This window comes from Coturnix japonica, chromosome 1 (assembly GCF_054131305.1).
Source record: "Coturnix japonica strain WE chromosome 1, WE-NBRP24, whole genome shotgun sequence".
Lineage (NCBI taxonomy): Eukaryota > Metazoa > Chordata > Aves > Galliformes > Phasianidae > Coturnix > Coturnix japonica.
Window position 1 is genome coordinate 154335052 of NC_140663.1, and position 27971 is coordinate 154363022.

At 43.0% G+C, this 27971-nt stretch overlaps 1 protein-coding gene across 1 annotated transcript in view; it reads left to right on the top strand.

The window, feature by feature from the left end:
* Window positions 1-27971, top strand: part of LOC107308172 (uncharacterized) — a 69287-nt gene that overhangs the window by 18649 nt on the left and 22667 nt on the right. The window contains exons 6-7 of the mRNA XM_085536215.1: window positions 12410-12564; window positions 22312-22401. The gene's annotated coding sequence lies outside the window, so the exon portion shown is untranslated. The remainder of the gene's footprint in view (window positions 1-12409; window positions 12565-22311; window positions 22402-27971) is intronic.

Here is a 27971-nt window from a genome sequence, read left to right on the forward strand (position 1 = left end):
TTCCTCCCATCAAGCCTCTTATTATTAATAATAATATTATCCATATTGACAATTTTCCAGAATCATAATGCATTTATGTTAGCTATGCTTTCAGTTGCCCCAATGTAAGTTACTTTGTGTTGTCACAAATACCATACAAGCACATCCATAAATAATTTGCAGAGATTACATCTTTTCCAACATATTGCACATCTTTTTAGTAATCACAGTGGTGTTGAAGTGGAGACATGCCAAATTAGAAACCTTATTCAAATGGCATAAATGTGTTTATCCTAAAGAAGTCTATTGTCTAATCTAAAGTTAGATTGTAGCATATGTATTATATGAAATGTAAGCAAAATACTACTGGAAACAAAAGTTACAGTAACAGTATTCTAAGGGCATTCAAGTAGTTTGTCAGGCGAGCATGCTCTGTGTAACCCTTTCTTGTCGCATCTTTCTTGTTCTTTTGATACATACATAGGAAATGAGTTTTGTGAATCCTTTTATATTATTGTCGTTAATATTATATTATTATTACTGAATGTCTCTTGCTGACTGATACGATTCTGCAGTTATTTTCAGTGTTCTAATATGTATAGCTCATATGGTTGGTTTGTCTTATTCACACGCACAGGGCTAAGCTGGGTACGAGGTCAGGAGAAAATCTTTGCCTTGTATCAGAAACATACAAGGGAGGAAAGTGCTTTTCTACCCTTGTAACATGGAAAAATGTTATTTACCAGTGTCATCTAGGGGTGACAGGAGACAGGGATACATATGCCTACAAGTAAGGCATATGGGTAGAGAAGCAGTGATGGGGTATACGGGTAGGACTGAAGATCAGTGTGTGGGAGTAAAGATTTAGGGGCAAAGGTCAGAACAGGATTCTTGTAGGACCTGGAGAGGTCACAGCTGGATAAAGGCACTGGGGTCAGCTGGAAGTAAGTACCCCAGACGTGGCTACAGCTCTGCCACATGCTCATTGCACACTATCCCTGTCTGTTCTCTCCCCTGCATCTTCTGCAATCCCAGCTTCTTGTCTGATTGTGAACTGGAAACCTTACTTTCCTGCTTACTCCAAAAACAAGGACACACAAGTACAAAAGGCCCCTCAAACCCCTCCCTTTGGAAGCCTCTTACTGCTCTTTCTTCTGCCTTCTGCCTACGGGATTCTGCAGTGTAGGTACAGCCAGGTGAGAAGTGGGTGCTGGGAGCAAAATAATGCCTCTGCTTCACCAGATAGTTTGCATCCTCTCCAAGTGGGATGTATCCCATCATTTGAAATCTGCTCATGAAAGAAGAGTTCTTTCATTCTTTTCCCCCTGTTCATTACAGTGTGACAATTTTTTTTCTTCTGCATGGTGAAACAGAGTTTTTTGATGTTTGTCTTACCAAAAAAGCAGAACAGTTCAAGATTTCTAGAGCCTTATCTCTTGTAATTCACAATTCTTTGTGATCTAGGACCTTCTTAAGTAAAAAATAATAAATCTAGTGGACGATTGCACCTATTGCTGACACGCCGAGGCCTTCTGACAGTATATTTTAATTACTGCTTTGCAGCCCCCTTAAAAATTGTTCATGAAACCTCAAGAGCCTGCGGAGAGATTGAGAGCCACTTTCTAAGGGGTTATCTTTAAATGCAGGTTACTGTGTTGGTGGTTTTTTTAGATTCAGGTGTTGGGTTTTTTGTTTTTTGTTTTTTTTGTTTTTTCTCTTATCCCATCTGTGAAACGCCAAGTGTTGATAACCATCTGTGAAACACCTTTTGATGTAATGGCTGTGACACTGCTTTAGAAATCTTGTGAAATAGATTGCGTGGTTAGAAGAGCTGGCATCTGAAAATGTATGTCATGGGCACAGGTAACTGTTATAGGGGAAAAATAACTTGATTTGTGTACAAAACGCTGGTCTTTTTAGCTTTCTGAAGTCTCTAAGCATCTTCCTGTATGCTCGTTGTAAAGTATTTAAAGATACAAGTCATTGCATTTCTGAAGTATTCAGTGCATCGTTTAAAATGACTACCAAAGGAGAGAGGTGGATTAGCTTCACATAACAGCTAAGCATAAAAGTAATGATTCAGAAATAATCATGTGGTTCCAGATCAGTACAAATCATTTTGTTTTTCTGTATGAGCAGAGCTCTGCACAGAACCGTGATCTCATTCTACCTTATCAGATTACAGTCACCTACATAGGTTTTCAGAACTAAACTTTATTCTGGTGATTTTGTAACTGTATGCAGAAAAAGTGGGAAATTAAACACTTAAAATTTAAGTAATCGCTCTTTATCTGTGCTAAAAGATTGCATACACAAGCTTAGTATTTCCTCCTGGGACTGGATCTATAGTCCTTCAAGTTCTGCAGTTAGAGGGAATGTGAAGGTGAATAAGGAGAAGCAAATGTGAAAGGAAAAAAAGCAGATGGAGAGGAGGAAATTTCCCTTCCTTTACAGAAGGAAGGGCAAGATGAAAGACAGTGTAATGAGCACAGGAGTAACAGGGTGAAAAGGGAGGAATAATGTGTAGTGTTCAGTTATGTTATGCTTTGTATTTGTATGGAAGACAGATTGAGACCTCAGCTTTCTGACTATCTGCTGTGCCGAGCCACACTATAAACCATGTGCATTTTTGCCTTAGTGTGGTTGCTTCCAAAGGCAGCTTGAAACTATCTTTCTGAGGCAACCTAAATCACAGAGTGCATCATTCTGCTAGAAAATAATGTCTTCCCCAATGTTCTGTCTTCCCCAATGTTCTGTTTTCCTAATCTCGCCATCTAAAAACACTGCTGGAAACACAGATAATAAAAAAGCCAGCTATATGTACATTTGCTGTTGTTAATTCCACTCACTGGCATTTGGGGCAGGGGATGGGTATGCAAAAAGGCTGAAATACATAACAGCGGCAAAAATTCTGTGCAAAACTTTGTTGTAATAATGATGGAAGTGAAAATTGGCCTCGTTTTTCAAGTTGGTTTTTTTTTGTGTCAAGCTCTTGTTCACACCGTGTTTGAGGCTCTACATTCTAGATGGATCACTAATAGCCAATACTTTATATACTGTCCTCAAAGAGCAATATGAAATACAAGTGACTGTCTAAATCAAGAAGAGGTTTAGCCATCTCTACATCAGTTTGTCAAAACTTAAATGGAAAGTGAGACCAAATGCAAAACAATATTAAATTATATTATCAAAATGTGAGTACACAAGCTAACTGCTAGTTTTTCATCATTTAACTGGACTAGGCAAAGTCACTTTGTAAGCAAATGTAGGTATAGATCAACAGAATACTCACATGAGCCTTCATTACAGGTGAGCCTTCATCAGCACATGGATTTCATCCATAATCTGTAATAAAATAGCATCAATTAGGAAGATGGCAAAGAAGTTTTAATTGATTAGTTTCTTCTTTTATGTCTGCATGTTTCTAAAGAGTATATAAGGCCTTATAGCAAATAGGGAAAGTATGGGGTTTTTTTAATTGCACAATTAATATTTATATAGCGACTAGTTCTAATCTTCTTGAGTTGTAATGCTTATTTTTAAATACACCTCCCATTTTCTTACATTCACTTGGTGCTATGCATAAAAACACCTTAGCTGTCCACCTGAGCATGACTTCAGTGTCACTGAGCCCTAAGCTGATGCACAGCAGAGTGCATCCCTGCAAAACCAGGGACAGAAATGGGTGTTGCAGGGACAGCACTTGTGGTGCCAATTCACAGTTAATTTTTGGGTAGTAAAATCTACTTCTTGGAAGGTAGAACAGCTCAGTATTAATTTCTACTAATAAAAAGATACAGGCCTTCATAAGGATTACACTACAAGTTGCTGCGCTGCAGGATTTGTTTTCACATGTAGTGTCTGTGCCATTGCACAGGAGAATCTGGACAGCGGTCAGTAAGGACATCCAGTAACGGTAAGAAGACTGAAAAGCTGATGTAACTGCTCTGTTAAGTCGAAAAGGAAATTGAAATTAATAGCAGACACAACTTTGAGAAGTTGTAGATAACAGATTTCATACTGTATGTTATATTTAACCGCTACCATTGTGTTGTTTTTCATTAGCGTTGTACTATTTTCCATCAAAAGTCTGCAGTTCTTTAGATAATGCAAACCCTTCAGTGCAGAATCATACTTCAAGCGGGGTAATATTTAGGTTTTAAAGATATATTCTTAATTGCACTGACAGCTCTGTGTATTCCTTATATAATAAGCAGGATTGGGGTGAGTGTATCCTGAAATAGCCATTAAAAGCATAGTATGTGCAGGACCATTACATGCGTGGATCTCCAAGAATTGCATAGTCCCAGGATTATATCTCAGACTTGCTATGCAAAAAAGTGCACACTGTGAACACTGGGGTGTATTGCAGATTCACCAGAGCTCCCTTTCCCATCCTCTTTTCTTACATTTTAAGCTTTGGCACTGCAGTTCTCTAAGAGCAGTGTCTTCCTTTTGCATCAGGGCTGGGAATCTGGTGAAGATTGTCCCTTCAGACTTGCTCCTGGAGCTTCTGCACACTGATAGGACTATGTGTCACCCTTGACTTTTGTCTTTAATTATGACTCATTTAAACTAACCATTAAAATCTAAGTATCAATGTGCTATGGGGTATGGTTTAGTAGTTTAGTGGTAGTAATGGTGACAGGAGGACGGTTGGCCTAGATGATCTTCTAGGTCCTTTCCAACCTCGTGATTCTATGATCCTATTTGTGATTAATCACTGAATTTAGTGGCAAATTATTGAAATATCAGCAGTGCCATTTTAAATATCATATACTTGTGCTATTTCCTGAATCACATTCTTAATGTTGTGAACAGAGAATCCCAGTCATGCCAAGCTTTGACTTCAGGAGTTAAGCTTAAGGCCCTAGTAGTACATAGATATGCCTAACAGAAGAGCAAACTTTCTTTGACTGGATCAGATTTATTTTTTGGTGCTCAACATATTAATGTTTGTTAATAATAATTAAACAACGGCAGCAACAAAAACCCATGCTACAAACCATACTGCATGTTCTATGCAGATAAAAGCTGTTAGTAAATTTTTCTTGTTCAGAATAAAGAAAGTTGAAAACGTGCTCTCTTTCATATTGCTTTAATCCTGGTGTCATTGTCTGTAAGTATTCAGCGCATCTATGCTTGCAGAAACCTAAAGAACTTCATGAAATTAATAACATTCCAAAGACGTGGTTCAGAGTATGAGATCTAAGCCTTAGGATGGGATGAATCGCCCTCTGGAGGTGCCCGTTTCAGTCTACTGGCTTCACAGGAATCCTGCCTTGAACTGCTTAGCTTAAACTAAAAGTTAAGTGAGTGGATTGTCACCAGAGGAGAGGAATAACTAAGCTATACTGGGTCTTTTCTGTAGACCTTTCTATTTGTTAGGAATAGCTACCTTATTCCTCACCTCTATTTGCCACTGTTGTTCTTGTACCATTTATAAAATGAATAAGTACAATTGTTGCTGTCACTATTTCCTGTGTATTTCCTGTTTCTTTGTTTTCTTTTCCTGTCCTTTTTTATCTTATTATCTTATCTTTCTCTATCTTTTTTATCTTTCCCTGACTTGTTCTAGCTACCATCTCTTCTGAAACTTCTCATTCGCTCCCTCTCTGACCATCCCGCCTCCCGTCCTGAGAGCACTGTCCTAACTTGTGATCTGGATGACTGCTGGCCATTTCCTCTGATGCTGATATCAGTATTTTCTGTGAGAGACAGTACTGTAGTGAAGAGACAGAACAAGAAGAAGATGGCACTGCCGTGATTTTATTTTTGTACGGTTTGGAATCATCTAGAAGTATTGCTGTGACTACAAATTAAGTGCACTGGTTTCCTAACAAACTTGTCATTTAAAGATGTTTGTAGAAATGTAAAATCAAATGTGAACTGCATTAAAGTCATTTAAATTTAACAAAATATAGCATTAGTCTCCTTTTTGTTTTGTTTTTTCTTTTAATATGGAGACCTACATGGATCACTTGCAGAAAGCGGGTTATATTTTAAAAGTTGTGGACTAGCAAATTCTGACTTATTAAAGGATAAAATGTTTTTCCTCGTCCCTATGGTAGTAGTTCCTTTATTCAGACCCGCTGCTTAAAAACCTCTGCTCCCGTTGTTTCCTTCTCTATCATCTTCTCTTTTTTGACTTCCTTTTACTAGCTTAAGCTTCCTGTTCCTTTTTGCACTGGACTTTCCTAACTGAACACCAGTCCATTCTTCTCTCATGTATACGCCCATCGGCCTAAACTACCGCCTTAAGCACGATCATGTGTATTTGTAAACAAGCAGATGTGCTGTTTCAGCATATCCAATAGATAAGAAACTTAACAACTCAGTAACAGCATTTAAAGTACTTCACACCACACATGCCTCACAGGATCAGAGTACGGTGCCATCCACATCGATGCCATAATAACTATGGACAGGCACAAACATTCCCATAAAAATACAAGTTTAACGTATTGGTTCAGTATAGGATTGCTGACTTAAAAGGAGCATCTGAAAGAAAGCAAACATTCGTAATTAGCATTGCAGGAGTATTTAGATTTTATTTGCAGATAGATCAAAGAGGAAATGCTAGCACAAAGAGAGCTTTGTATTGACAGTAATGTAAGCAGTTAAAGAAAAAAAGACAACTAGAAGATGTACGTCCATAAAAGCAGTTATCTTTTTTTTTTTTAATAAATCATGCTTTGTTATAGCAGAAATCTGCAATAAAAGTTGATGTTTTCTGTTAAGGGTAGGTACCGACATGTTTTGTAATCTTTACTAAATGTTCTTTGCACAATCTGAACTTGGATTTGAGACAGTGCAGTGAAAGGAAAGCTAAGTACGTGATAAAATAGTGACAGTTTGGAGTTCTTCTGATATGTACAATATTGTTCTGCAGCCTCTTCTGGTACTTATGATAGTAATGATAGTAATGGTACAGTAATGATAGTAACTTATGACAAAATCCATGGATGTGGCTGAGAATATCCTTTGTGATGCCCAGGAGTTTTAAACCAGTGTAATTACAAGAAGGATTCTGCATAACTTTGAGTCTATTAAAAAAGTATTCTTCTTATTTCTAAACATCAGATTCGTTTTCTGATATGAGGGTGACGATGTACACAATGTAAGCAGAGCAATATGGGACCCAGAAGTAGTTATATGGAGGTTTCGGGTTGTGTAGTAACAGTGGTAAGTTTTTTTATTGGAATGGATCTTCTGCAATTAATTTTATTGAATGAACCATACAAAAATTATCCATGGAGTGAGAAAGAAAGACTTCTAACAACTACAGAAAGCCTGTTAGTATTATCCTCACTTTATATCAAATGGCATGCATACAGTTAAATCATTGCTGCTGAAGTCCTGTCCTATTCATTAACTATTTAATGTAATATAATAACATCCTGAAACAGGCTGTTACTTAATACCTTTATCAGTTTTACAGTAGTTATGGGACATGGTCTTATCATGAAAAATAATATAATTTTAAGAATGACATATTATTGTTAGAGGGAAATACATCAAACTGAATTAGCATGGGAGAATCAACTTTGTTTTTGGGAGCACTGTATTGGCATCACATAAGATACAAAGCTATTGCTTGTTTAACCATATTACGAACCCAAAATACAGGGTTACAGCTGGAAGATAGAAGTATTTTTATACTCAAGTTTGTGCTGGGTTTTTTTAATTGCAATTTTTGGGTGACAGTGTCTCAGTAAAAATAACCAGTTAAAAACTCTCTTCAGTATATGAAGAATAGTGAGGAAAGCACAGATGGAAATACTAACAAAGTAAGACAAGTTTTTGAGCAAATAAACGAATGCAGCCATAGGGAAACACTTGTGAGAGAAGAATGAAGTTGAGCGAATGCTACTACACTGAGATGTGAAAATATACATAATCTAGAAGCTCCTTCAGGAAATAATCATGTGAAATTAGATATTTCTATTCATAAACACAGCTTAGGGTGCGTGTGGTCCTGAGGGGTGCAGTGCCACAGCAAATTCCATGTAATGCTTTTTGATTGCGTTACAAACAAGCCTGGCTAAGGCATAAATAGAATATAACTATCTGTTTCTATATAAGGAAGATCAGGTGAGGGAGCATAATTTATAAATACAGCCACCCTGCAGTTCACATGGCTGGCAGACACAGGAATAATATTACACATGAAAATGGAAGATGCCATATCCATGAAGGTTGTGATGAAGGTTTATTTCATGTGACTCTATAGAGCTGGGAGGAAGGACAGTGCAATGTATATGAAAGTAAGGGTGTGAAAATGCTTAATGGGAATTTGAATTATGTGCAAGAATATTTCCAAATAGGCTACAAGGTATTGGTAAGATATAGAATATTTTTAATATTATATTTGTTATACTCAAAATACAGGGTATTTTTTATTAATACTACTAGAAGAAATAATGACAATTAATTCAGTCCTGGATCTGAGGGTAAGCAGGAAAAAACAACAACAAAACAACAAACCTAAAATGAAGACCTTAAGTATGTACAGCACTTCTAGTTCAATATATAGGGCAGAAAAACAAGAATGATATTGTGAACATCGTTGGCAGAAAACTGTGGGGTTTGGAGAGTAACAGCAGAAAGCTGCTTCAGAACTAACATTGCAATAAAAAGAGAACAGGCTTCCCCTGAAAACAAATGTTCAGTGAAAATACAAAATATTAAACAATGAGTTTACTACTGTGATAAAACAGATTTCCCCAGTTGAAGAGACAGCAAACAAACATGGTAACTGTCCATATGGACAGGTATCCAACAACACCCAAGGCCCAGGCTCTGTGCTGCTGACCAGGAGCTCTTCGGGGCCTCTCCATGCCAGCAGCTCTCTGATAACAGGAGCACGAGGCAATGCGCTGAGTCTTTATTTTCTTAGGCATTTGTGCTAGGAAACAAAAGGGCCATGGTGCAGCTGCAGGTGGGTGGCGTGTCACAGCTCCCATTCACACAGCTGGCCTTCTGGGTGACAGCTGTCCTTACTGCCCACCCAGCACAATACCCAACCCCTGCTGCTCCTCACACCTTGCTGTGCCTTCACCTCAGTGCTTCTCAGCCTGACCAAAAAGCACACTAATAGCTCAAGGCCATGGGTTGTCCCATGGTTGAAAGCCAGTCTTCTATAGTTACCTTTCAGGCTACTGTTTCTTCAACAGAGATGTTAATAAATCCATATATTTTGATATAAAGTGACTTAAAGATAGCAAAGAAAATCAGGAAATAAATCACTAAAGTCAGAGGAGGACAGCAAAAGGTAAAGCAGTGCTTACGTGACTGTGTTTTTAAATGAGATTAGAAAGCAGCGTAGGTGAATGAGTATTCTTTTTGAAGAAGCAAGGTTACAATAAAAACTCACCTAATCATAGAAATACTAAGGTTGGAAAAGACTAAGAGTATCTAGTTCAACCACCAACCCAAAGAATTTACCATATGACTGCGTAAATAGATTCATTTCATTAATATAAAGAGTTTTGAGTCCTATGTATGTGGAGCTCCTTTTGGGATACCAGCCTGGCATATCATGCATTTGGTTATGGTGTTTTGTGCTTAGCCTTTTGAGAAGGATCTGATGCTGAAATGGGCATACTTCAGAGTAGTGATCTCATCCTGCACATGATGGAATAAGTGCTTTACTGAATATTTGTACAGATTTCTGAAAGGGATATGCAATAATATATTGGGATTAATATAATCTCTGAATTACTTGGACAGTTTGCCAGTATGTGATGCAATTACTATTAGGTTCCAGGTCAAAGTTTGACCCAGTGAGGTCACCAGTTGTTTTCATTGTTGCTTCTGATTTTACAGGTTGTAGAAAGCTATGTGCGGGATACACAAAAAGAGGAAATAACATTATATTCATGGACTATTTTAAGACCTGGGATTAACTGCTTAACTTTGAAAGCATTAAAAAAAGAGAGCAAGAAAACATGTCGAGTTGCACAGTATTAGAACACGATCTTCTAGCATCCAGTTGAATACTGTCATTTAAGTTACTCAGATGTTGAAAGAGAAAACAAACAATGTGCAGGTTCTGAAAGGGGTTCAGCTCCTCTGGTGAGTGCTGAGGACCTCCGTACTTTACTTGGTAAAATTGGTCTATAAATTAACTAGAGTAATTTATTTGGAGAAGCAGTCCTTAAGGAGTGCAGGACTTGAGCAGCTTTTCTGGAGGAACTAAGTGACCTTACTGTACTGCCAGCATCCATATGTGCAATGTGATGGGGAAATATGTTCAGCAGAATCACTTGTGCAGTATTAATGTCTGATTCTATGCCGTTGGCTTTGGAATAGCTCTGTTCTTGCAAATAACAAAGTGTGCATCAGTAAAGTCAAGAGAATATCGGGGTGAAGAAAGTAGATTCGCATACATGTGGATGGAGGAAAAAAAAGCCAATGTCACAGGTATTGCATATCTGGCTGGAAAGAAATAGTTCTTACAATGACCCTGTAATTCTGAAATGCAAATGCATTATGTAAAATTCTGTAATTTCAGTTTCAGGAAAGGGCATGAAACAAACAAAATATTTGAAGCTGTCCACTTCTCTCTGAGCCTTATATCTGAACTGTCAGAGCTGGCAGTTCCTGTTTTGAGGGGGAGAAAAAATCATTTTCAGGCTCCTCTTGGAAGAGATTTGGAAAAATACAGCAGATAGTGCAGGTACGACTGTCTGCTGGAGAGCTGTTTGCAGACTCCTTCTCTACTCAGTGGGAATATAAGTTCAGTGCCCACCACTCTTGCTTAAACAGCCATGTGCTGAGGGGTTCCCTCTCTATTCCTAGAGAAAAGGTTTTTTTTCCCATTGCTTTTGGGAGCTGTGGGCAGCTAAGCTTTAAAATGTCCTGGAGGTGACTACATCAGAAATCATCAAAGAAGGTGTGAAAAGGCTTTTGCTGATGTGGGAAATGGACGGCTGTGAGCAGGAGCTGCTGGGAGCCACGGAGTCTATGGTCAAAAGGAGCACACCTGGGTAACTTTGGGGTCTGGATGCTTTGCAAATGGCTAGGTTAGTTAGATTACAGAGAACAACTACTAAATTTCAGGAATTCATTATGAAACTACCCTAAGAATAGATTATGTGAATATTAAAAAGGAAAACCAAACCTAAGAAACCACTTCTTAGAAGAACTTTCATATGTGACTATGGTATAGTTTGTATGAGTGAAGTAGAGCAAAGCAGCAGAAAAATCTGCGCTGCATGTCATAGACCTCTAACCAGTTCTTCACTTTCTCTCTTTCTTTCCAAAGAAATAATGTAGGGATTCCTGTGATAAACTATTTTTGGTTAAAAAGTAAAAGAGACTAGATTCTCCAAAGGCAGGCAGCTGGAAGTAAATGTGAAGAAAGACAGCCACTGCTGCATTTCAAGCGCTTCTTTGATCTGTTATCTTACATCCTTTGTTTTATTTTTCTTGGTCCGGAATATTTCGACTTTATTCAGACAAAACTCATATTGAAAACAGTGAAGAATGTGACACTCGTTTACCACAAACTAGTAACTGTGTCATCATCAAAAGGGACTCCGCTGAATATTTCAGCTAGCAGCATCCTTCTGCCTCTGACTCAGAAGGCACTACAATCTGGTTTGAGGAAAGGGAGAGGGATGTGGGCTTTGAGTCAAACCTTTCTTCTGCCTATGCCTAATTCTCAAAGCAAACAATACTTACGCTTCTCTGTCTGCTCGCTTAATTAAGAATATTATCATTCTTGTTTTAGGCGTTACACCTAAAATTTGCGTATTACTAAACAGAAGGCACACAAAACCCGTTTCATCCACTGCTTGAAATGAAAAGGAAAAATGAGAAAAAGCAAATAAAATTGCATCTCTGTGTTAAAACAAAACCTAGAAAAGGGAAATGATTTCAGTGTCCAGGTAAAAGAAAATCTGTAGGAGAACACATGAGTGAAAATGTTTTTGCAGAGCGAGATTTATAAAGCACAGTCTGAAAAAAAGCTGTGTTTGTTTAGTCTACAGAAGAGAGGACTGAGGGGAAAATAAAAGAATCTGACATCTAAAGATTATTGTGAAGAAGACAGTCATCGATTGTCTTTTGTGGCCTGTTTTGGAAAGACAAGGAAAGATTATCTTAATTTACAGCAAAGAACGGCGGGCTACATATTTGTGAAACACTTCTGAGTCTGAGGATGGGTAAAGACTGGAACTGTACTATCCAGAGATGCTGGAGCATCTTCCTCACTGGGAATTTAGAACACATTTAAACAAGTTTCTGTCATTACAGTGTTTTTACATTTATCTTCTTTCCTAGTCTGAATACATGATAAGCCCTTACAAATGCAGGCATCTTTTTATCGACAGAGGTATTTTTTTGTATTTTGTGTGCCTTTTTATATCATAATTTTCACCAGTTTTAACTTTGAACTTCACATGCATGTACTCCTTATTTGCAGATCATGGACAATGATAAAAATTCACCTATGTGTGCAAGCAGCGCTGGTACCTTGACTGCACTATGTGACCCTCTACACAGGAGGCTGTGTGCCTTTGTTCCAGCACCAGCAATGCACTTCTCCCTTGAATTCCAGCTCCAGCACATGCTCCTCAGGTATGTATAGCTTTGTTGATATTACGGGGAAATACACTGCATTCAAAACACATGTAGTTTCTTTAAAGTCGTAAATAGATAACTAGAGTGTATTACTTTACAGAGCATCTGAAGAAGTCTGATTCCTAAGCAAAACCAGAACTTTGATGATCGATTTTACTTTCTGTGGTTAGCGGCCTATTTTTGCTGTGATAAGTAAAGTCTGTTAGTAATAAAAATGAAACCTAGTATCAGTGCTGTCATAATGGAACCCCAAAGTGAAATTAGTTAGTGATATTAGAAAGTATCGCTTGTATTTGTGCTCCAAACCTCAATTTATTTTATTTTCCTGTACTCAAAAACAACATTAAAGAACATGCATGGATCATGTTGCTGACATTCATGGCCTTGATTATAATGTGAATCATTCACATATATGCTTTCGGTAGAACATAAAATATATGATGCAGAAGAGCAAGGACACTGGAGGGATGAGGATCATTTGCCTGTTCAGAATCCTGGCAGAGTTCAGTCTGCTCAGAATCCTGATGAGCACGTCTGATCTTTCTAACAAACTCAATTTGAAGGAAAATGAGAAAAGCCTTTAATTGTATTTATTACCGTGATAAATAGCAAATATGCAGATCTGTTCACTGCTCGAGAATTTTTAATTTCGTTTCAAACAGTAGTTAAAGTCTTCAAATTGAAGTGCTCATATTGCAGAGATAGTTCTTGTATTTGGTCTGTAGCAGCAAAGAATGTGAATATGTGAAAATGGGTATTTTTTGTACCTTCATTCAAACTGTGTGAGAAACATTTCGATTATTAGTTAACAGCTGTATTAAAAACATGAATAACATACAGAGACTGAAATGATTTCTGCTTAGTTAACTTCCCAGAGAGGAAGACTTAAGTAAGAAAGTAAGAGAAGAAGCAGCCCTTCACTTTTGTAGACCTATCTTGTTATCCTGCTCTAGAACCAAGGAGCTCCAGTGTAACATTCCTCTTTTGTGTGGCACGTGAGTCATCTAGACTGGACCAGAACTTGGTTTAAGGAGTATTTAAAGTAGGAGACATCTTCTTAAGTTGTTTGAGAACTGACTTAGAAGAAGACCACTATAGTCTCAAGGCTTTTAAAACACAAAGCAGTCCAGACAAAGATTGTTGTCAATTTGATGTATGTAATTTTAGGAGTCTTATTTACCAACAGTAATTGACTGCATTATAAGCTTGTTTGCTACGGGCAAATTATGCCCTATGTTAGCATTCCCACAGCATTGTGGAACAAGAATACAAATTACATACTATTGCTCCTTTATATTAATATAGTTTAGAAGAAAACCAGTTTTCTTCAGAGAAGCTTTGGGAAGAACATGTCTAGCGAATAACCTCAGAACATTTAATTCACGCTTTTTAGTTTTTCTCATGAAAATCAAAGTAGTAGCTTATAATCCAGGATGTTTCATGAAGAGAGAACGATGTGAAATGTGAATGATGAGCAGAGCAAACAGAGAGAAATGTGAAACTATTAAGGCTTCTTTTACTTCAAATCGACATCTAAGCTTGTCCGCTTCTCAGAACTTGCTTTTCAACATGTGCATAAAGCCTCTGATTTCTGTAATAGAATATTCACCTTTGTAGTTTGGAGTTATAAAATCTTAACTATATTTTCAACATTCCTATTTAATATTTTATCAATCAGGTAATGTTATTTTTTTCCAGACTAAAGAAAAGATTTCATTAACCAGGGGTTATTTATTAGGAAGACAAATGTAGTTTCTTTGTGTGTCTTCAGAGGCCCAATGGGGTGATTAAGAAAATCAACGCCCAGCAAGGTGTCTGTAATCTACTTCAGATAATATGATACTCAGGGAAAAAAAAAACCCTACAGCTCATCGTATGGAGAGCTCTAACTGCTATTTCAAAGGTGCCACTGAATGTTTCACTTAGCAATTTTAAAAATATTTCTTATGGATTAGATAAGGATATTTAGAAGCAGTAAGAATTACTAAGGGGCAGCTGAGAAGAAAAAGAATATACGCAGTGTTCGATTAAGTGAGGTAAACAACCACACACAAACTGGAATGGTGCGACAGAGGACAGAAGATATTTTTAATTGAAGATGGACTGACTGATACAAGGAGTGTATTCCAAGAGAGGACCTCCTGTCCCTGGAGGTGTTCAAGGTCAGGCTGGATGGAGCCCTGAGCAGCCTGGTCTAGTAGTAGATATGGAGGTTGGTGGCCTTGCATGCAGCAGAGGGGTTGGAGCTTGATGATTCTTGAGGTCCCTTCCATTCCAAGCCGTTCTATGATTCTACGGCTCTATAGAGAATGTGTAATTGGAAGCTGGGATAGAATTGGGAAAACATGGTGTGCAGTTGGTTTGAGTTATTCTGTCTTAACAGATTCAGTATTATTTTAAAGAGATGTTAATCCGTTTGATTTCATAATCAAAATTAGACTGAACAAAGTGCTAGAAAAAAGAAGGTCCTGTGGCCAGATCTGAGGAATAAGTTAAAAGAAGGTCAAAATTAAGAAAATATTTTCTCTGAAGTAATAGAGTTTGTAGGTAGTTCCAGGCTCCATGCTTATACTGTGATACACAGGAAGAGTAATAAAGAGAAGGATGCTTTCTTAATGTAGTTTGCATGCATGTTAACTTATGTAGCCTAGCTTTCCATCTCAGTTGGCCAAAACACTGAGAATCATTTTAATTGCCCAATTTTTACAAAGCATGTGAATAACTGAGCTGGGGTGCTTTTGGCTTCTTGAGTGCTTGAGTAGATGGAGTTTATTGCTGGTGTATATGTGCCCTGTAAGTACAAGGACAATTTGGACAAGCAGAGTCTAATTATTAGACGGTATCAGTGGATTACTTGAAGCACCTTCATGCTCTCTGTCCTCAGGGCATTAAACAGTACTGTGAGTACAAACATTCATGACTTCATTATTTCCATCACACCACAAAGGTGGAAATAGTGCAATATAAGTACTGTGTGATTCATTTGACTTTTATGTGTAATACTGTAATTAATTTCATGCAGTAAATTAGGTCTCCTACTGACTATTAAGAAATATGGTTTGAATTAATATACCAGATATGTCTCCTTCTATAAGGATAGGAGAGTCATGAGTTACTGGGGTTTAATATTTTCCCTAGCATGATTCTTCAGATCCTATTTATGACACGAGGAAACAGTCAGTGGGGGGAGGAGGGAGGGGATTTCCTTAGGGGAAAAAAAAAGAAAAAGGAAAAGAAAAAAGATTAGTTTATTTCTAAATTCCATGAATAAAGCTACAGTTATGCTTTAAGACAGCGTCTCATATTAAGTGTCCTAAAAGCTGTGACTCTGGACTTCTAAGCCACATTCGTGCCCACAGCCCACCGACAGGGAAGTCGGCAGGAGGACTGCGGTTCCAAGCACAAGCACATGCACATAGCAAGGGATGAAAGAGTCATCAGCAATATGGTGTCTCTCTGATTCATGTATTTTAAAGTCCAAGGCCTGAAAAGAACTATTTTGTTTTCTGGATGCTCCCTGCAGGGACCTTCATAGTGACTGGCTTTGTGTTGAGTGCCTTATGTATTTTGAGCTCTGATAGCAGCGATCGTCTCTGTAGTGTCTGTGCTGTCCGTAGAGCTGTGTGACTTGCTCTCGTGCCTTCTCTATCCCTTATTCCCTATAAAGCTATCCAGCCAGTCAGAAATGACAAACATCAGAAACAGATTCCCTTTTACAACAGATTGCTAGAGCAAATGTGCCACGGATTGCTAACAGAAGCTGCTGTACCTACCACTCTCCTTACAGAAGGGGTTAGTGCTAACCCTGTGCTGTGAGCCATCAGTACTATGACACTTCCATTTGCTATTTCAAATTTGGACTGGAGTCGGATCCATAATTTCCTCACCAATCCCTAATCCTCAAGATCAGCCTGCAAAGTGTCTTTTATACAGGGGCCCACACAGCAGATTCCTAATGGGAACACTGGACTATTCTACAGAGAGCAACCCTTCACAAATCCTCCTTGTGAACCAAGAGACATATTTATTTTGTTTTGGTGTTCTTCCTGCCTCTCTCCCAAAAGCAATTGTCTCAGAAGATAACAAACAGAAGTGTAGTGCCACAACAGGTGATTGACTCGGGTCACACAGGTCAAAAAACATAAAATCAATGGTTCTAGACCTAAAAAAACAGCAATGCTGATTTGAAACACTTGGTTATGAGGTTGCTGAACAGCAACAGGTCGGTTAAATTTGCTTCCAAGCATCTGTTAAGCTCACAGAAAGCATCTTAGCATTTACAGTCCCTCACAAGACATACTGTACTTTGTCTACATTCTGCACAGAGTTGACCTGTTGCTGCCCAGCACCAAAGCAAACTGTGGCACATGAAGAAGTCCTCTCCTCATGAGACTTTGGGCAAACCAATTGCAGGTCCTTAGTATGGTGTCATCTTCCTACTGGATGTGCCTGGGGTCTGGATGATAGGCCTGCTCAGAGACAGGGATTTGCTCACAATGAAAGTCTCTGTGATGCTTGGGTGATGTTCTCTATGTATCTCTGAGTCTTTTCCTTTTACCTTTCTTTGTGTTGTGTGAAGCTTTCAGTGCTGTGTCTGTACCTGCTTAGCCAAACATATTCTTCTGAACTAATAATCAGACCCTGCAGCCAAACCCAGGAAACTTCTTGAGAAGTATTACTGTACCTTGTAAAACACGTAGCAATGAGAATATATTCCATGAATCTCCTGTGGAAATACTAGGAAATTCTCACAAGCTTCTGCTGTTTTATTGTCAGCTCTGCCTGATTAAGGTCTGCTGCCAAATGCCAGAAACAGTCTTTGCTCCCTTAGAGAAAGGCTTGAACTACTTCAGGTTTTTACTTCAGCTTTCAGCTGAAGTTCACACTGATTCCCTGAGCTTTAATTCTTAGCAAGCAATATTCTCAGAATGGGGCTGATTTCTTTGGAACAGCAAATTTTCTTCTCTTTATTTCCACTCCCTACTACTCTTTTAGATTCTGCTTGCAGAAAGACCAGCAGGGCTTTAAAAGTGCAACATGCATGACTGCATCTTTTCCTCTAATGCATCATCCCTAACAGTGGGAAAGAGTGGCTCTCCCCAAGTGTGCTCGGCAGAGCTTCCAGTTCCCTGGGATCTTGGAAGGCCTTCTGTACAAGTGCAGCTCCAGCATCTGCCACAGAAAGTGGGCCGAGCAGTGGCCGAGAGCTAAGAAGAAACAGGTTTCCAGCACAGAGACTACAGCCTCTACTTCAGAGACTTTAATTGCCCCTCTGATGCTTTGTCAAAATAGCAATAAATATTTTAAAACGGCACATGGAAAGGATGGACAGGGATCCACTTTCTGCCTTTGCTATCAGTACAAGAATGAGGGTGCATTAGATGAAGCTGGCAGTAGGCAAGTTCAAAGCAAACAGTATTATAAACTGTTTTATTTTATACGTACTTGGGTAATATACTTGTGACTTCCTTTGCCTTAAGATAGTACAGATAGTACAGAAAGCTCATGGGGATCCAAGGAGGGGGTGCAGAAGAACGTGGAGGAGGGATCTAGTGAAGGTCACTGAGCAGACAGATGGCATCAAGCCAGAGAGCTAAAAATTGGGTACTGGCACCCATGGGCAATGTCAAGTGTGCTGGTCCTGGTCCTGCTACTCACTTGGCTTGGACCCAGCCTATGCCTGCTGCCAGAGGTGGGTTCATGGGCAGCCCAACCTCTCTTGCATTCTAAAATACATTTGATTTATGAACCTCTGCTAGCCCAGCCTTACAGTAATGAAACAATACTTTCAGGACCATTCCCTCCTAAAATTCAACCAACAAGAGCCAACTGGAGTCAACAATTCTGTAACGTGTTAGTGAAATGCCTCTATCTCATCTCTTTTCCTTTGCTTAATCTTGACCTTACCTAAACCAAAATTGATCTCTTTAGAAACTTTCTGATACAGAGAGAAAATCTTTCAGCCCACCAAAAAAATAAAATAAAATAAAATAAAATAAAATAAAATAAAATAAAATAAAATAAAATAAAATAAAATAAAATAAAAGCAAAAAAAAAAAAAAAACCACAAAAAAAACCCCAAAAAACAAAAAAGAAAGAAAAAACAAAAAACACTAGAAAATTCACGGGATAGCTTGGTTTCCAACACAGTAATTTAGGAGCTGATCCATATTAAGCAAATCAGTTGAATCCACAGATCAGTAATGCCAATCTGTAAGGCACAATTCAAAACGGAGCAGGCCAGGATCCCAGTCTTTGGACCTTGTCAGCAATCATTTGCTTCCTTTCCACTTAAGAAGTGGTCCTGGTGCTAGGTTTATGCTCCAGAGTCACGCAGGAAGGAAATTCAATGGGAAGCCTCTATCTTTAGCGGAGCTTAATGCCATCATTGCTTACGTTCAGTTCCCTGGTTTGTTTAAACTCTCTCCAACATGCCAGTCCACGGGCCTGGGTGAGTGCAGCTGGAACTCAAGGGTAGGGGAACAGGAGGGGATGGAGGATCTAAGGCCCTTTGTGGCATCCTCCCACGCTCTGCCTCCTGGCACTGGTAAAACCTGCACTTGAACAGCCAGTGCTTTACTGAAAAAGAAAAGCAAAAAGCTTCTCCTATTTGGCTATACTTTTAACACCTCAGGTGTTGAGCAAATTAAGGCAAACCTCTCTGCCAGAGCTCTGTCTCTTTAACTTTGTGTGTACACCAGCAGGCACAGTAGGAACCCGTTCTGTTCTGAGCTCACCATAACATAAGTGGCTGATAAATCAGAAAGGAGGGAATCCACATTTTGTATTGCTTCTGCGGCCTACTGGAATGAGGGATGTAAGTTTAATGAGTTATATATGTATACTTTATTTTATTTAAATTAAAATGTTTATTTTTTTTTTAACAAGACCACTTAAAATTAAATATGGAAGTAGGGCAGCCTGTACTAAGGTTACATTTACTGTAGGTATTTTAAAATAACACAATAAAAGTGCTACGCGACACATTTTTTGATGCCAGATTTTTAGAGCAAGTCAAACCACTGAAGGGGGTGGGAGTCACTGCCAGAGCTCTTGGAAACTCCAACCCACAGAATGCTGAAGCTGCTTCCGAAAGCTTTTTTTCCCCTCTTTTAATATACTCATTTACTTTACGCTCAAAACAGAAAGCTCCACTGAGAGATGAAAAAGCAGGCAATCTCATCTTTCTCATCAAGACCATGAGTGAAGACTGTGAGAGGATGAGATGTACCAGCTCCAAAGTCTTGAAGGTCGTGCTGACCAGAAACAGTCACTGCAGCTCACCATCTAGCAGTGATTAGTCCTTGCTGAATAAATCAGCTTGCAGTGCACTGTGTTCTGATAAATGTATTCTTTTTCTTACACGTTACGTACATCTACGGTTATTTAATTAAACTGATAAAAAATGAAGTGCTCTTTTGCTACATTTTAACTGAATACCACTTTCTGTCTAAACAGAGTTTACAAATCAGAATTGGAAAGATTAATCACGTAGTAAAGAAAACTCATTGTTTTCTATGGTAAAATGTAAAAAATTAAGAGCCTGAGGCTTTATAGGAGATTAAGTGAAAATCGAGCGGTGAGTGAATAACAATCCAGATGACAAAAAGTATCATGTTTTGTGAGCGGCTATATTTAATTGAAAAAGGGCCTTGAACAGTGAAATGAAAGAATGCAAATATAAAACCATACCAAAATAGATGGAATAAGGTAGGGTCCTTCTCTTTTCTGTTTGGAGAGGTAGTTAATAAGGATCATTTAACTCAGAGACACAAGGCGATTGCACCCAGGCAGCTGCTGCTCACACTGGGGCAGCAGCACCCATTGCCTCTGCCCCAGCCTCTGGGGTGCTGCAGCCACTTACAGAGAGTAAATGGAGGTGCTGGGACCTGCCCAGGGGGAAGGTAGAAGGTGACCTAAGGTTAGATGACCCTGACAGTCAAGTGTGCTGCCTTGACAAAGCACAGTGGCTTGACAATTGCTCAAGGCTTGCAAAACATTACGTTATCGTGTTCATGCTGTATCCACTGATAGAGATTGTTTTCCTTGTACATGCTGGGTATTTCTAACTCCGCTGAACCTACTGATGTGTGAAAACAGAGATAAGTTCCAACTGGAGGCCTCCAGCTTGAAAGGCTGAAACTTGGAGTGTCTGCATTGTCTGAGTTATTCCTTTGGGCTAGCGGCCTCTGTCTTTAAGTGAAGAGCTGATCCATGCCCAGCATCTACGCTGCTCTTTGAAATGCTTTTTTATTTTTTATTTTTTTGAATGGTGTCTTTGTTAAGAGCTGGAGAAGTTGCAGTGAAAGAATATCTCAGTTTCGTGCTCGATGAATGCCTTTGTATTAATTCTGTCCTTGCATAGGTTTGAGCAGTAGTGCTGGTGGGGTACATTAACAGCTTGCAGTGGGGTACGCCACACTCATAGCTCAGTACTAAAGCCAAGTGTAGAAGCTCAGCATGGACTGCATGTATTTTTACACTGGAAGAACTTAGATTTCTTTGGTCTGTGCTGTAACAGAACTTCCTTTTGAAGTGCTGTCTGCCGTTACAGCTTCTTCCCCATTCAGCAGAAGTTTTAGTGATAATGTAAACACAAGCCTCTTTAAGCTGAAGATTTTGCTTTCCATAAAAGAAAGTATTCCTTTTTTTTTTGCAAAGTGGCCTGAAATAATCTTATCTTCCTATATTTTTGCTTATATCTTAACATTTGCTTAAGTATTAAGAAGCTTCTTGGTGTGAGGGAGGATGCAGAAATACATAAAAGTTAACAAGATTTTTTCAAGTAGATATATAAAATAAAAACAAGGAAGGCGAAAGCAGCTTGCAACATACAGCAGACACAGGCTGCAGTGGATAGGAAGGTGTGTGCCTGTGCTGAGGACGACTGCAGACTGTCAGGGTCAGGACATGCTCACCTGTGACTTCAGGGGCACAGAGATGCAGAACCTTTGATTTGCATAGTATTAGGAAGTAAAGAGGGTAATAGCCTTGCTGAAGGCTCTGGTCATCAACTCAACATTTGATATACGGCTTTTTGTCTGTAGAGCTCAGCATATTTTTAAGCCTTGAACATGACTTTGCTCCTTTTAAAACTCACAGAGCCCAGGTAGAAGTGGCTAAGGCAAAGTTAAACTGTTCATAGCTTGTCACCCCGTGATTATACAGCTCCTCTCATCTCTGTGTACTTTTACACAACCCAGAATCAGAGTGTCACAGAACGACTTGGGTTGGAAAGGATCTCAAAGAACAACCTGTTCCAGCCCCCTGCCATGGACAGGGTTACCAACCACTAAGTTAGGCACTCGAATCTATCCACTGCTTTGTGCTGGATCTCCTACTGCTCTCCAAAACTTTCCCTATTCCAACACGAGGGAAGACTTGTGGCTGCCTTCCGCAGTTCCTTAACACACATGGCCATGGAGCAGCCTGTATACATGTTTTGACTCTTAGGTCCAGGGAGGTCCAGCTTTAATTGCCCTGATCTTAAAAGTTTAGAGGCAGGGACAGAATTATGGCCCCAACCTGAACTTCCATTCCAAACCACGATCCATCTATCTCCTACCTTGGCACAGCTTGAACATCAGCTATATGGTATAACTTGAAATCATCAGCACTCAGGTGGTGGGGAGAAAGAGATAAGAAATAACAGTGATATTTTTCAATGTGCTAATTGATTCAGTTGATTTAAGCTTAGGAAATTAGGCAAAGGCACTTGATTTCTTTTATTTCATTTATTTACAGGTCAACTTTACCTGCAGTGCTGAGCTATTGTGACAGTATGGCTTTTGTGACTTGCGTTGAGCAGGAAGCTTTCAAAGCCATGTGCCAAAGGTAAGTCAGTTTAATTACCTTCTTATTTGTATATCCCTGCAAATATTGTATGTTTGCAGGGGAACTTGGAGGGGAATTGGAGGCTGGCTCTGTGGATAAGGCACAGCCCTGGGAGCAGGGAGCCCTGAGTGCTTTGCTCCCAGTGCTCTCACTGTACTGAGAAGGTGCACATGCTGCTCCAGCTTTAAAATACTGCAACCCGATCCTTCTTCCACGGCTCAGAGCCTGGGGGTGGGGAGGGAGGTGAAAGAATAGCCCAGATCCTCCTTCCCGTTTTGGGTCTGGTTTACTATCTTGGGTGAAGAGAGCATTAACTGTGCGTGTCGTTACGAAGGAGGACTCTTTGCTTGCCTTTGCTCTCACCTTTCACTGTTCTCGTGGCATAGGCCAGGTTTAATCTAGTCTGCATTAGGAAAAAACACATGTACGCAGCACAATGAGCTTCCTCCTCATTTTCATTTTCCCTCGCTGCTATGTAAATCACGGCTCAAAGCTTGCAAGGCGTTATGAAACCAAAGGGGTTGCACCGATGGGGAGCTCCTCCTGATTAGCCCTCAGTGTTTGCCACGCTGCTTAGCATTGTAAAACCCCAACAAACAAAACCTTAGCTCAAAAGCGACTGCCTGATATTTCCCTAAGCAACACACGAAGAGAAAATATTGTCAAACGAAAAGTAATTTACTAAGGAAATCTTTATAAACACAGACAGACAACGTGCGAGTCAGAAAAGAGCTGTACTGGAGCTGCACTTGCGGGTAGAGATTTCAAGTTCTCCAGATAGAGTAGCTCATAGATTTGACTTGGAAAAGAGACCAACATTAATATTTAGCCAGGGGCTGTGACAGCCAATCAGTACACTGCCATACAGTGGGATCTTTGTGAAATTTATTCTTTTATAAGAAAGGATGTTCATGCACGTAGCACATTGAGCCAGCAACAAGGATATGAAGAGCCCTGAAAAAGTACAGTTGTTTTCATATCCTCTTTTGCCAGCTAATGCTGCCTGCTTTTCTGCACACTTCTTTTTACATTCTCCCTACAGTCTGAAGTGCCTGTTTCTCACCTGATGAACTACTGCAGGCTTCTTATCGTGCACCCGTCCTTTATATTTGATATATTTGTTGCTCTGACCTGGACTGAGAGTCCGCTTTCGGTCTGTGCTGGGTACGCATCCTAAAGCAACGCCCCAGTCATTTACACATACGTAGTATTAAGAACGTTAACCGCACTTAGAGAAAGTACTCATCAAAGCTATCACTTAGGACTTTTAGTGAAGCACGAATGCCAAGCTCGAAAAAGAGATAGAGATAGAGATATAGAGATCCCTCGGTACCAGCGGAGGGTGAGGCAGGAGCCGGCAGTAGGGCTCTAAGGGGAGGAACTGCTGAGCAGGACACTTCTCGTTTCCAGAAATGAAAAGAACCCAGAGCCGCTCGCAGATTCCTCCAGGAATGCGATGAGAAGGGCCGCACCATCCCTGTCCTACTGTTGGAAGGGAGGCACTTCTCTTTCCTTTCCCACTTTCTGTAAAACACCGCTTACTATAAAAGGACAGCTGGATCCGTGCCGCTCCTTCTGCGCTTCAGGCTCCATCTTTTAAAACTTTTCTGCCCGCACCTTCCCCATCACGAATAAGCGCTGCGCTTTTCCGCCGTCAATAGTTACGTCCATGCGGAAGGGACACCTCGCAGAGCAGACGGGCCGGGTGCGGGCACCCAAAAAGCGGCAGCCGGATTCTCAGCCGCGTTAATTCCGCACGGAGCTGCTTGTCGGCGTAAAGCAGAACGCGGGGCCGGGGCAGGGGAGGGGGGGGTGCAGCGCTGCCCGCAGCCGTTCTCCCGACCCGGGGCCGGCCTTAGCGATGGGGCGGAAGGGAAGCGCTGCGAGCTCGAAACGAAAGCTTTAGGAACTCGCGGCCGAGGCCTTCACGGCCACCGGGGAAAACCGCGTATGACTCGCAGGACCTGCGAGGCGGCATTTCTGGAAAGAGCCGGGTGTAAAAGCGCTAAAGTATATTTTAAAGAATTGAAGTATTGGGCACGGCCGCAGGGACAGAGCGTGAGAAGGGCCGGCCGTAACGTACCCGTGCAAGCAATTGAGGCGATCAAAAGCAAAACAGACGCCGAGGGGAATCGGCAGCGAACGGGCCACGGCTGTGCCAACCCGCCAGGGCCCTTTGCTGGCCGCACCCGGAGCGCTAAGCACAACGACGGGCTCAGCCCACAGCCCTGCACGGCGCCGTCCCGCAGCACCCCGAGGCTTCTCCCCCTGTGAGCCTCGAGCCGGGTCGAGATGCGTACGGAACGTACTTAGGATTGAGCCGAGGGGCGAAACGCTCGCTCGGTTGGTGCAGAGGAAACGGAGCAGAGCTACAACCTAGCAGGACAAAGGAGACACTATTGACTCATTCCAGACTGCCGACTTAGCAGCTCAACTTTGTTTCCTTTTAACTTTAGTAACAGTAGGAGCTCAGAGCTCCCCGCTCCGTTCTCCGCGCAAATAGAAACACCTGGACTTCAAAACAGCAACGCTCTTTGAAGCCACCCCGAGCCATTAACACATTAAAAACCTCCGTGCGCTGCCTCAATCCCGCACTAAACCGGTGCCCGTTCGAAGGGGGGGGGGGGGAGAAGTTTGCATCGCTGCTCTAAACTTTTACAACAAGTTTCCGAAGTGTCAGAATGACTTTTTGATCTTTGTGACGGTTTCGCAGCGGGTAAGTAGCGCTGTTACGTTTGCAAGGGGTTCAAAGGTACAAAAAGAAGGGGGGAAAAAGGGAAAAGAAAAAAGCATCTTTGCTGTACTCCCGCACTTGGAGGAGCGGCAGCGTGGGGCGCGCCAAACGCGGACGCGCGCGCGCGCCGTGACAGCCGCGCACAAAGCGGGGGGGAGAGAGAGAGAGAGAAGTGGGCGGGGCCTTGGCATCCTATTGGCTGGGAGAGCTGTCACTCATGCGACGTCACAATACGGCTGGGGCTGCACTGTAAACACTCGGCGGCGCGGGTGTGTGTGAGCGCGGGGGCGCGCCCGAGCCCGAGCCGGGGTGGGGGGGAACGCGCGCCCCCGGGAAGGGGAGGATGCGCGCTCCCGAGGTGTCGTGTGCGCGCACGCGAAGGTAGCATCACTACAGAAGGGATGATGTAATTCTCCCTCCGCGGGGGGTTGAAGGGGGGGGGGTGTTTGGGACACGCGTGATCGTGACCAGCATTCCCCCCCACCCTCCCACCGAGCGCGGCAGGAGAAGGAAGAGAAAGGGGAAAACGCGTCAACACCCCCCGCCGCCCCCATCAAAGCACCCCGCGAGGCGTGGGAGCAGCGAGTGGGGAGAGGGGTTCGGCCCGCGGTGCGGTGCGGTGCGAGCACCTCCCGCCTCCCCCCCTGCCCTCCCCGCCCGGCACTTACTGTCAGCGGGGGAAGCCCGGCGCCGAGCCGCTCCGCCGCTCGCAGGACGGTGCCAGCGCAGCAGACAACGAGGAATCAAAAAATAATCGCGAACGGATCTGTAATCTTCCAGTAGCGAGAGAGAGAGCCGGGGGGAGGGGGTTGGAAAGGAGGCTTCGCTTTATGAAAGCGGTGGCAAAAAATCAAATGAAAATAACGCCCCCCCACACCCCCCTCCCCCGGTTGCCTTTTTTGTGCAGTTTCAGCAAAGCTGCGAGGAAGTTGCTCCTTTTGTTCCACTATTTATAGATTGCGTCAACATTGCGAAAAGGAGAAGGCGGAGCGGCGGCACTCGCTCCTCGCCGGGGGACGGGCCGCGGGGACGGAGAAGGAGGGGGGGGGACACGGCGAACAGCCCGACGCACACGCGCGACCTCGGGCACCCGCCGCCCCCCTCCATCCCTCCCCCTCTGGCCGCGCCCCGTGGCTCCGTGTGCCGGGGCGGGCGGCTCCGCTCGGTGCGGTGCGGTGCGGTACAGCACGGTACAGCACGGCTCGGCGCCGCCCCGCAGCCCGCAGCGGGAGGCGGTGCGCGGAGAGAAACCTGTTGCGGCCTCGGGGAGGCCGGGGCCGGGGAGGCCGAGCGGCGGGGAGCGGCCCGTGCCCCTCCGTGCAGGTGCAGCCGAACGGCAGCGCGCTGCTCCTCGGCACCGGCAGAACAGACAGCGCGGAGCCGCCCGGGTCGGGTCGCTCTCAGCCTTGCACGGAGAAACGCGAGCGCACTTTGCTGGCTACGGGCCAATATTACTAAAGTGAATGTAAACAAAGAAAAGTGCAAACACGAGAGAAGGGCCTTCCCCCGCCGCCGGGACGAGGGAACGCGCTCCCGAGCGGTGCCGGCCTCCGTTCCCCGCCGCGCACCGGCCCGACCCGGCCCGGCCTCGCTGGGACCCGTCGCTCCGCGGGGCCGCAGGCCGACGTGCCCCGGGCGGGCGGAGGCTTCGGTCCGCCCCCGGTGTCGGGGCGCTGCTCTCCCGCCGACAGCGGGGCGAGGCCGAGCGGGCTCGGGCCGGGCAGGGCAGGAGTTGGGATTCCCCCCCCGAGCCGCCCGCATGAGACGTGCGGATTTCCCCTCCCGAGCGACGGCGGATTTCATCGCTCTTCGGGGTTTTCGGGAGCGGAGTCACCGCGGAACGAGCGCGGCCCACGGCGATGGGGCAGCGGGGTGCGGTACCGCTCCCAGACGGCTCCGGAGCAGTGAAATGAAAGCGGCTTTCCGTGGCTCCTGGCTCGGGCTGCGTCCTCCGGATCCCGCTCCCTCCTCGTCTTTACGGAAAGAAATAAAACGAACGAATATCTGTCGGTTCGAAGGCGGACAGCGCGCGGTGTCGCTGAAAAGACGGAGCGGTTTTTATTCGGTGCGAGAAGTCAAAACCACAGCCTGAAATTGGCTCCTCGAGCTGCCCCGGGGCCGGACGCGGCCGATGGGAGAGGCCGGGAGCGGAGAGACTGCGGGGAGAGCGCGGGGCCGGGCGGAAGGCGGGCGGGCAGCGCGATGTCCTCGGAAGTGTTGGAGGAAAGGGGCAGTGAGGCAACGGGAATGCGTTCATTGGGGTGAGGAGAAGGGTGCTGCAGCGACAGGGGGGACAGCCGTGACGGGAAGGGCTCCATTAGGTGCAGGGTGCTTTATTATTATTACTTTAAATCCCTTGCTCTCTCTCTTCTCTCATTTTCTTTCTTTCTCTCTGTTTTTCTCCTTCTCTCTCTGTCTTTCTCTCTTTCTTTCTCCTTTCTTCTTTCTTTCCTCTTTCTTTCTCTCTTCTCCCCCTCCCACCCCCTCGGACGTTTTCAGAGCCGCACGTCTCTTCCCGAAGCCGCACCGACCGCTCCCTGCCCACTACATGCCTCATAGCCCAAAGTCCCCACGGGCCGCGGGCTGCTTTCCTCTGGGACAGATCAAGAAGCTGATCTGACCCCCCCGCCTTCTCCCCCCTCACCCCCCACCCGACCTCACCGCCCGCTTCTCGCTGTTCCGCCCGCTAAGCTACACAGAAGCCGCAGCGGTCTCACAGCGGGGCTGCCACCCTCGGGCCTCACGGCCGGGCACAGCGTGGCACAGCGGGGGCAGGGCTGGACACCTCGGGGCAGTTCCCGACCGCTCTGCTTTCCTTTACATCCAAGGCTGAAAT